Here is an 11,168-nt window from a genome sequence, read left to right as displayed (position 1 = left end):
AAGTTTATTTATTTTATTTAGCCTTGTTGTGCAAGTTCTCTGGAGCTTGTGCAGAGGCAGCAGCTTTTGCCAGAGGGGAACTGGAATCCCCTGGTTGGGCCTGCGTTCTCCTGAGGTTTTTTTTCTCGATTAGAGTTTTGGGTTCCTCGTCACCGTTTGCATACTGTTTTTGCACTATCTGCCTGACCGGGGGGGCTGCTTTTTTAAGTTTTACTTAATTAATATTGCATATAGGAATTTATAGTCTGTTATATTTGACCTGTGCTTCTCTCTCCTTTATCCTAAATGTGTGCTCTCACTGTGCATGCATGCGTGTCTTTTGTGTGTACGCGTACTTATCTGTGTGCGTGCGTGCGCGTTTGTGTGTGTGTGTGTGTTAGTACGTGTGCATATTGTGTGTGTGGAGTGTTTCGTATGTGGGTATGTCTGTCTTCTGTGTTTTCAACCTTTTCTTGTTTTTGCAGGTACAACTTTGATTGTTTTGCTTGTAGTCAATGTGTCTCATGTACAGCTGCTTTGTAACAATGAAAATTGTAAAAAGCACTATATAAATAAAGTTGAGTTGAGTTGAGTATAACTTGACCGTATTCCTCATGTCTGAGCCACAACTGCCGTAGACACTGAGGAGTCAGATATGGCCGAATATTTGATCTTTTTATCTCTATTAGTATGATGTTAGGATCTCTATGTCACACACACACTATGATCCCTGCGTTCAGCAAACCAGCAGCGTCTTGTACTGACTTCTAATAAGGGCAGTAAATGGCTTTCCCGCTCATTCTTCTTCACAACTCCTTCCTGGTGGAACAATCTACCTAACTCGGTCCGGTCAACCACATCTCTCACAACATTCACAAAACTACTTAAAACCCATCTCTTCTGTAAAAACTTGACAGACAAATGAGAAAAAAACACTAATCCTCTCTCTTTCTCTCAACAGGTAATGGTCTGGCTTTTGTTGAAACTAGTAACTTTGTATAAGCACCTATTGTATTATTGCTCCTGTATGACATCGCTTATTGCTCCCTGAACTCTCTGTAAGTCCCTTTGGATAAAAGCGTCTGCTAAATGACTAAATGTAAATGTAAATGTAATGATCAATACAATACTAAAACAAGAATAATACAAAAATGAGCTAAAACCTTTTTGACCTCATATTTTTAACTATTGAAATGCCCCTTTAGTTGATATTTTCACCCTGAACCATAAATAATCCAAATATCCAGACACAAGGGCTTAAGTGTATTCTTTATGGCATCTGCAGGTCATTTTAAAGTTTTCTACATAAAATAATCCTATATGATGTAAGGAACATTCTGTGAAAATATATAATATAACATTAATATAAACTGAGTAAGGCCAAATCAAAAAATCATAGTGAAATTAATAATTGAAATCAAACTTTGTTCATTATCTCATGATTAGATGATGAGACTTGAACCTGGTTTTCACAGGCAGGGTCACATCTTGGCCTTGGCCTAACCCTGAAGTCAACTACTTTTATACACTGCCCGTCCAAAATAAAAGTCACACACTCTAATATTTCGTTGGACCGCCTTTAGCTTTGATTACGGCATGTATTCGCAGAAGCATCATTTAGATAAGATTCTGCAATGTCACAACAATTATTCCCGTCCAGAGTTGCATTCATTTTTCTTCCAAGATCTTGTATTGATGATGGGAGAGTCGGACCACTGCGCAAATCTTCTCCAGCTCATCCCAAACATTCTCAATGGGGTTAAGGTGTGGAATCTGTGGTGGCCAATCCATGATGTCTCATGCTCCCTGAACCACTCTTTCACAGTTTGAGCCCGATGAATCCTGGCATTGTCATGTTTGACTATGCCGTGCCATCAGGTAAGAAAGAACCCATTGATGTATGGAATTCCAAACGTGACTTAATAAAAAATAAATAAATACAAAATTAAATCCATGAAGAAATGTAAAAAATCAAAAATAAATGAGTATTCATACTTTTATTTCCTTATTTATGGGTAATTATATATTTTTTCACGTTTAATTATTTTTTCATTTATTTGTTTATACATTTATGTATTTCCACTTTTATTTATTTCCACATTTATTCATGTATATATGTATTTATTCCTACATTTATTTATTTTTACATTTATTTATTTATACATTTATTTATTTATGTATTTCTTTGTCCGTATGCTAATGAGTAGGGGCGTGTTTCACCTCAGACATTAGCAATCGATCTCAGAGCGGCGGTGCTGAAGCTTTGAGGCCACAGTGACACCTTGTGGTGTGACCAAACGAAACGAGTTTGGCTAAGTTGCATAGAGAAGGCAATCGAGTCATTTAATATCACCCTAACTGTATGTAGATAGGGTTACCACACATAGCCTACATTCTCTTTATTAGGGACATGGCCGTAAAACATTATCCGGTCGAGATTTCTAAAATATCTTTGCACACATAAAACGAAACCTGCACAACAGGTCTGCTATGAGACACTTGGAAGAATACACTTGGACATGGAAGCGCGTGAAATTATCCACTAGTGATCACATTTATTGTAAATGCGCTGGTTGGAGCTGATAAGAGCTTGAGTTGTTTGTCGATGAGACTCGCACAAACCAGCTCAGAACGACGAGAGAAACCAGCGCATTTCACTGAAGTCTACGCAAGCATTATGATCAATGCGTTAGAAACAAATCTGCAAATACAGTTTACATTCGCGTTTCCTAACTTTGCAATGCATAACACGTGGCATTTCGAATGCTTAAATTATAACGCATATTTCCATAGATGCTGCTATTAGATACTAAGAGTTTAATGAAAAGTCATCAATTGGATTTAGGGATCCGGGATTAAATCAAACCAAAAGTGCATGCTCATGTAAACACAGTGAGACACGCATCTCACGCCATCGATACATGCCTATCATGCCCATTCAAACAGCACCGTTAGGTAGCCTACAGGTACATCTCATAAAATTTGAATATCATGAAAAAGGTCAATATTTTTTGTCTTTCATTTCAGAAAGTGAAACCCATATATTATATAGATTAATTACACATGGAGTGAATATTTCAAATTTTGATTATTATGGATAATGAAAACCCAAAATTCAGTGTCTCAGAAAATTTGAATATTAATAAAGAAAAAGGATATTTTAAACGTCAGGCTTCTGAAAAGAATGAATTACTGCATCAATGCGGCGTGGCATGGAGGCAATCAGCCTGTGGCACTGCTCCGGTGTAATGGAAGCCCGGGTTGCTTTGATCGCCTTCAGGTCATCTGCATTGTTGGGTCTGGTGTCACTCATCTTTTCTTCAGCGTCTGCGTCTGAAGCCTCAAAGATGTTGTGCTGTAGTAGTAGTTACAGCAATGCAGTCACTGGAGGTGCAGCTTTACCAGATGAGGTGGAAGAAGAAGAGGAGGAGGAGGAGGAGGAAGCAGCTTTCCACAACCCACCTCAACAAAGAGATGCCCTACATGCTGCTGGTGTGCAAACCAGGCACCAAATCATTCACTCTGTTTTTGGTTAATGTTTTTTTCCATCAAATTGATTTTTTCATCCACCACACAGCATCCCCCCTTTCTTTGTGTGTACACATTTCTTTCAACCCAATAACATTTTTTTGCAGTTGTGCACACAGTTTATTTGTCATCAAGCTTCACCAACTCTTCACTGCAGTCGGATCGGATAGAAGGACGCCTTCTGGAACCCTTACTGGATTGCTGGTGATGGGCGACCTCAGTGAAGAGAGCTGGTGAAGCTTGAAAAAGAGAAGCTTGTAGTTCTGCGGGGAATCGAGCAAGGGCTACAAGAGGCAAACAACCTCGCTCGGGACACACTAGAGGTGAAAAAGGCAAAACTTCAGATTATGGAGAAGCAGTATGCTTTGTCCGAAGCACAGTTCCAAAGGCCATCAATTTCCATTCCAATAATACTGCCAGGTCAAGGTAAGGGTGTTTATATTGTTTGGTAGAAACCCGTGTGGTGTGTTGAGTTTTTATGCTAACAATTTCATTACGTTACAGATTAACCATTGCCAACTCAGTGATGGGGTCTTTTCACTTTTTTTTCAGTGGTGTACATTTTCTGTGTTTCTTCTCAAATAAAAACCTGATTATCAAACCTATTGTCATCAATGTTGGCTCTGCAGAACATCTTAATTGTAAAAAAGTCCTTTTGCAAGCCCGCAGTGGTGTAAAGAGTACCTGAAACCATACTTAAGTAAAAGTACAGATACCTTGCAGTGAAAATTACTCCATTACAAGTTACAAGTCACCAATTCCAAAATGACTTCAGTAAAAGTCTTCGAGTATCTGAATTTAACAGTACTTGAGTATTTTACTCATACTGAATGTAGGCTCAAAGCACCACTAGTCCTCAACACTTAAGAGACATGTCAGAGAAAAACTAGAAACAGTCGATTTGTGAGGAGAGCAATCGCATTTATTTTCTTAAATCATAATAAGACTGAACACCTCAAAATAACAACAAATCATGGCTGACACCATAACCTACTGTACGTCTATTACAAACACCCAAGTGTCATTTACGCTCAAGTGCTCATAATAAACCAAACTCTTTCAAAAGGTTTCTTCAATATAACGGATAAATAAAATAATGTTCAGTCAAATTAAAAAGTCAAAGCCTTTTTGCACTGGACATGCTGGTTTTGGCCTCATCATCAGCTGCAGTCATGTCCTCATTTCACATATAAACCGCCAGCGATTGACATTGATAACCCTATCCTAACCCTACCTGATACTGCACTCGTATTCACATAAAGAAGCCATGTTGACAAGTTTTAGTAAGTAAGAGCAAAACCCACAAGATATAGTACCTTCAATGCCCTGTAAATGGCCATATTAATTCTTCTGTATCAAAAATAAACTGCCGCAAAAGAATGATGGGTACCAGGTGAAGTGTAATGTGTAATTGCATTAGTCATTACAAATATAGTGGAGTAAAGAGTACATATACTTGTTCAAAAATGTAGTCAAGTAGAGAGTAAAAGTCTTAATATCTTTAATACTCAGTACAACTACAAAGTAGCCAAAAAGATACTTAAGTACAGTAACTAATTACATTTACTCCAATACTTTACATCACTGCAAGCCCGATGTCATAAAAGCATCAGTGGAACAATTTTACATTGTTTTCATTTGGGGTATTTTTCTATGCACGCAAAAGGCAATTTCTGAGTATGACACTTTTTTTCATGTACATATAATCCCACATCATCAATTTTGACCAAGAGCTTAACGCTGTGTATCATATATGCATGCAAAAAGTAATTTATGAGTACAAATAGCACATCACACATACTATAGGTACACAGCACTAGATCGGGTAAATATTCTGACACAACCTTTTCCCTATTAAACATTTAGATCATTTAAGAACGTGAAAAATAAGGTAATGACTGGGGGGTTTCAGCATCCAAGTGAAAGGACTTTACAAATGTCACTGGGTACAAATGACAAATAAACTGTGTGCACAACTGCAAAAAAATGTTATTGGGTTGAAAGAAATGTGTACACACAAAGAAAGGGGGGATGCTGTGTGGTGGATGAAAAAATCAATTTGATGCAAAAAAAACATTAACCAAAAACAGAGTGAATGATTTGGTGCCTGGTTTGCACACCAGCAGCATGTAGGGCATCTCTTTGTTGAGGTGGGTTGTGGAAAGCTGCTTCCTCCTCCTCTTCTTCTTCCACCTCATCTGGTAAAGCACAGTATAACGATTATAAAACTCAACACAGCACTGTACATCACAATCAGACATTTTATTTAGATACTGAAGTTAATGACATAAATAACCAAAGACTTTAACACAATATAGAGGATTTAAAGTAGATATTTATTGACAGAGATTAATACAAATTATCTTTAAGATTAACATTATATTCTTGTTTTACCACATAAATTTAGCAGGTTGTCCGTTTTAAGCAGGGACGTGCACAGACATTTTGAAATCCCTCACACTCACCCGTTTCATGTTGTTTCATTTTCCAATAATGGTCTTCTGTAGAATTCACAAATTTTATCACAAGAACAGACAACAACATGAAATTAAGCCACATTGTGTATGTTTTCTATGCTAAAGTTTCAAGTATATATTTAGGATAAATGACTGCACAAAGGAAAATGACATATTTTCACTAATAATTTGTTTATTTTGCACACGCCAATAAACTGTTGGTGTCCCACCAAAATAATTAAAACAATGACCTTCACATTAAACTGAAAAAGGCAGTTGGTGCTAATTTGTTATTTTACAGGAAAAAAACTGCAAAAATAATTAAAACACACTGCAAAAAATGATTGACAAAATACAAAAATACAGCTACTTAACTAATTATTATTATTATTATTAATATTATTACCTATAATTACACTTACTGTACGACGCACACACACACACTAATGGTGACAAGAACTTTGTTTCACATCTGAGGGAGGGCGGTTTAGATCTATCAGCATACACAACATATAAAATGGATAGTTATTAGATGAGGAGTCTGACATCAAACTGATCAAGTTATTGTTTAAGGCGGGACATTTTGAGATGTTGGTCTATTTTGCTTTCATGTCTTCTTTTGCTCTAATGGAAAGGACATTTCCAAAATACACAAAGTTGTTTGTTTTAAGCCTTCTATACCCTCGTCTGTTTGCTTCTGTAGATTTCTTCTACATTATCCAAAACAAGCGGCATATATATCTGCATTTGTAAACATAACATTTTAAGGGAAAAGACTCTTGATGTAAGTCACATTAACTAATAACTGGTGGTATGCTTTAGTTATTTTGTTTATCCTGTTCATCTGAATTGCCTGACAAATGTATGCAAGTTAGCACATTTTAATGACTTAATGCGTGGTTTACATATCAATGAGGCGACTCTGATGACGTTATTAATTTGACTGTATTCAGCTGTCGTTTCTCCATCAAGTTAGCATGTATGCCAATGATATACTGCCTCAGCCTTAGTGAAACTTTAGCTATTAGCTTACTCATTAGCTCATAAGTGATGGATGTTAGCAAAACAATATTTGCGGTTTGTCTTTTGGATAATTAGGTGTGAATTCGAAAGCACATGTAGCTAGTCTGTTCACCACTCACCTCAACACAAGACAAACGCTTCTGGAGAGGAGGGAGGGCTTCACTTCTGCAGCTCTCTGCCTGATGTGCCAAACGTGCTACACGCACAGCTGGGCTGCGCGTGCGCGCTACTGTATGTGCGGCTGCGCGCCTGCGTGGAGACGCGGATTGGAGAAAGGCATCGGAACTCTCAACATTTCCCAACCTGACCAGACATTTTCTAATGGTTTGCCAGGGAAAGCCGTGCGCAAATAGAAACACATACGCACATACATATATCCATTAATAAAAAAATCCCAGAAAAAGGGCACTTTCTCTCCAGGAAGGAAAGGGGCCTGGGCTCAAGCTCCCAAACCCCCCCCCCCACTCTGCACGTGCCTGGTTTTAAGAAACAACGATCAAAAGCGTCTTTAATCACACTCAAAAACATCCGTTCATTTAAACGCGCCAAATCGATCGAAAATCACTAAAATATATGTTTACTCTCACATATGTAAGGTATAAAGTAAAGAAAGAATATAAATAAACCGCTAAAGTAATATATGAGGCAGTGAGGTTTAAATGATGCGAGCGCACGGCTCTTTGCAGAACAGAGAAGGCTCGTGCTGGAGACGCGCACGCACATATCAGACGCGCGCACTAAATAAATAGAAACGACTTTTTATTTGTGGTATCGAATTACACTCCTGTTTAATAGCTGTCAGAGGTCGGATTTATTGCATTCATCTTGACATTATAACAGATTTTACGCTGATCATAAATTTTCCATATAATAACATAAATAGATATGATCAGATTCATTAATCAAATGACCAGTGTCCAGGTTTTCTGAAGACCAGTACATCACGTCGCTACAACGTTCTCCATGGGATTCATTCACCACGTTATTTGAGGACGTGGTTAGGACGTTTCTGGAACGTTAGCAAACATTCTAATGCCAGGTTGACCAAATGAAGACAAACAGAAACTGTGTTTGCTGGGAAAATATGCATACACCAATAAAAAACTGACTTAAAAATAAGGAAGAAAAACGTAAAATTATTTGTATAGAAATAAACCTTTAAATAATGAGCAACAAATTTAATTACAGATAATTATCATAATTTTACATACATTTGTTTGTTATTTGGGAAAGCAGTAAAAATACTGTATAAATAATACAGTATTTGTTCTCTACAAAAACGAGAAAAACATTTGTCATTATTGTATTAACACATAAAATAATATTTGGGTTATAAATGAACAGATAATGTCCGTAATTTTAATGACATTTCTATACAATTAAAAAAAATGTTTTTCCTGTTAAAATACGATCTTTTTTTACTGCTGTTAATGCCTTATATGCTTTGGCATTTCTGACAACGCTCCCCTTCACTAACCGTATAAATGTTTTAAGATGCAAACATTTATTTATTAGATAAAACATAATTTTAAATGCAACCCCCTGTGCAGAGATCTCATATTAAAAGAGGATTAAAAATATATATTGCCTTTGGTATTCCCCTGGACTATACGATTTCCCCAATGTCACATGATTTACTGAAAAGCTTTACATTTTTTCTTTCCGTTATGTAAATATTGATTCCTCTGATTGGCTGATATAGACTTACGTCAGAACAAGTATTTAAGACCACTGCATGCAGTTTACCACAGAAAGGACCAACCCCTTACTTAGAAGTAGAGAGCTTTCGTCTGTAGTTTGGATATCAAATCTCCAGCATATTTCCAGGTTTGTCTTTAGGCTATTTAATTTACATTTACTGCTTTTCATATAGGCTATTCATATTTATACCTTTATGCTCACATGCAAATTAACCTTACTGAATGGAAATTAAACACCCAGCAAACACAGAACATTCCCTTAACGTTAGTTTTTGGTTCTAATGTTAACGTTTTTTGGAAAAAAATTGGGAACCTAAAAAGAACCTTCTAACGTTGTTTTAAGGTTTTAATATTTGCAACCACACCGTGTCTACACCGGACGCGACCGGCGCGGCATGACAACCTGCTTGTTAGGAGTTTGTCTTGTGCCTCTCGCTGCATCCAGTGTGGACAAAAATTTTAAACTATAATGGGTTCTAATGCGTTTTTATTGTTTTTTGTCGTGTTGCGCCGGTGTAGACACGATGTTATGGTTAAGAACGCTCCCTTATGGTTATTTTTTGGTTATTTTTAAATAACCTAATCTAGAGCTCGGGAAAGTGATTTTTTAAATAATAATATACTGATTATTTTTATATAATAATAATATAATAAGTTATATTCAACACAGAAATTAAATAAACTAAAATTAGGATCACTTGAACACGTTATATTGACCAGATTAAAGTAGGCTAATAAAGGTGTCCCAACAACGTCCAATGTTACCTTGTCACAACGAATAAGGGAATCACAAAGTTACGTCGCTGGAACGTACATCGTGGCAATGAATATGATCCGGTCCAGGCTTTTAGCACAATTTAAGCATATAAAACAAATGTTATGGGACAGCTCATGTCAGTTTTTAAACGTTGTTCCTAAATATATTGTTTAATTGGGATTTCAGCCGGTGATTGTAGAAATATCAGTATTCCCCATCAGTGGCGGCTGGTGCACATTTTTTTTGAGGGGGCGCAACAAACCATTTGACATGTGATGTAAACGTATCATCACTGCTTAGCTAAAAAAAGGTTTAACTTTCAAAGCATGTAGTGGTGTTTATTAACAGTAACAAGATGCCAGTCCAAATGAAAAAATATTGCAGTATATTTTATTTATTATAGTAAACTGTAGTAAAATTCCTAGATGCTACAGAGTTTTTGAACCGTATAGTAAATATAAAAGTATAATACAGTATTTTCTACAGTTTATCAGTTCACTATTGTAGCGTATGGAGTGTTTAGGAAACTCTGGAATTGTTATGACCATAGAGAGAGAGAGTAACCCTGTTTGGTTGGCCATCCATCTCTTCTGTAACAAAATACTAGAGTAAAACTGCGTTCCATTTGATAGGGTTCCTCCGCAGTGTTCACTGCTCCCTACTCCCTGAGCACGGGATATCCGTTGAAGTGGACCTCGCTGACAAACTGCGTTTGTCACTACCTACTATGGTTGTGGATAATGTCACAGAACTGAAATTGCTAACATTCTTACAAATACCTTTCTTTGTGTTTAACAGAACAAATACATTTATATAGGTTTGAAACAACCTGAGGGTGAGTAAATGATGACAGAATTTTCATTTTTGAGTGAACTATAAAACACTTATTTTGTGCAAGTTGGCATTTAGAATGATTAGATGCCTCAGCTTGGAGCGGCTGATGCGATTTCTCCAGCTGCACGGATAGGTGGGAGGTTCTTAGATGTTTGTCCAGATTTGTTGTTAACCCTGCTCTGACGGATATTTTCATTTGACAAATTCTTCACTGGGCTTTGCAATCTTCAAAGTTATTGAAATGCAGCCAGATGCTGCTTCTTTTTCGTTTTTCGCTCATTTCTTCCAACACGCTTATAAATACTTAATTATGGAATGATACTGCGGACTATATTAAAAAGGAATTGCAAACTGCATTTACAAATGCGTTTCCTATTTGTTCGTGTCTAAATTGTGACATAATTCAAACGCAATTGCAAACCGTTTTCATTTGCATTTACGCGAACGTACGATGTCTGCCAAATTTCAAAAGGAAAAGCAAAGTCTATTTGCAAATGAATTACCTGTGTCTTACGAGTTACGACCCTGCCATATTTAAATCAAAATGGCAATTCCCCATATGCCATTTCACTTCCTCTGGTGTCGCGTATTAAGCCTGCCAAAACTCAAATGAAATCGCAAATTCCTTTGCATTTGCGTTTCCTCTGACTTGTACAGAAACCTGTCAATCAATGGCGGGGGTGGGCTTATTCAACGGGGTGTGTTTGTATCGGGAAGTGACATCATTCACCGTCGACTGGAACTTAAGTAGATACATACATGTGATACAGCTAAACACATGAGGAGTGAAGTTACAACTGCACTCACAATCGGCGTTGAAAACAGTGCAGTTTTCAGTTTTTTTGTTTGGAAATAACTTGCGCTGGAACTCTGGGCTCAGAGCGGCATCAC

At 37.0% G+C, this 11,168-nt stretch overlaps 1 long non-coding RNA gene and 1 pseudogene across 1 annotated transcript; one reads left to right on the top strand and one right to left on the bottom strand.

Moving 5' to 3' along the window:
* Nucleotides 1–4,551: 4,551 nt before the first annotated feature.
* Nucleotides 4,552–7,209, bottom strand: LOC130550567 (uncharacterized). Its single transcript, XR_008962445.1, has 3 exons — nucleotides 7,106–7,209; nucleotides 5,973–6,008; nucleotides 4,552–5,705 (listed from the first exon to the last, which is right to left on the bottom strand). It is a non-coding gene; the product is annotated as an uncharacterized LOC130550567 (long non-coding RNA).
* A 1,531-nt stretch (nucleotides 7,210–8,740) lies between these two features.
* The window catches only part of LOC130550568 (interferon-induced very large GTPase 1-like), a 31,863-nt pseudogene continuing 29,435 nt past the window's right edge, over nucleotides 8,741–11,168 (top strand).

Source organism: Triplophysa rosa, unplaced genomic scaffold (assembly GCF_024868665.1).
Source record: "Triplophysa rosa unplaced genomic scaffold, Trosa_1v2 scaffold359_ERROPOS111650, whole genome shotgun sequence".
NCBI lineage: Eukaryota > Metazoa > Chordata > Actinopteri > Cypriniformes > Nemacheilidae > Triplophysa > Triplophysa rosa.
Note: the sequence above shows the minus strand (reverse complement) of the source record. Positions and strands in the feature narration are given on the sequence as shown.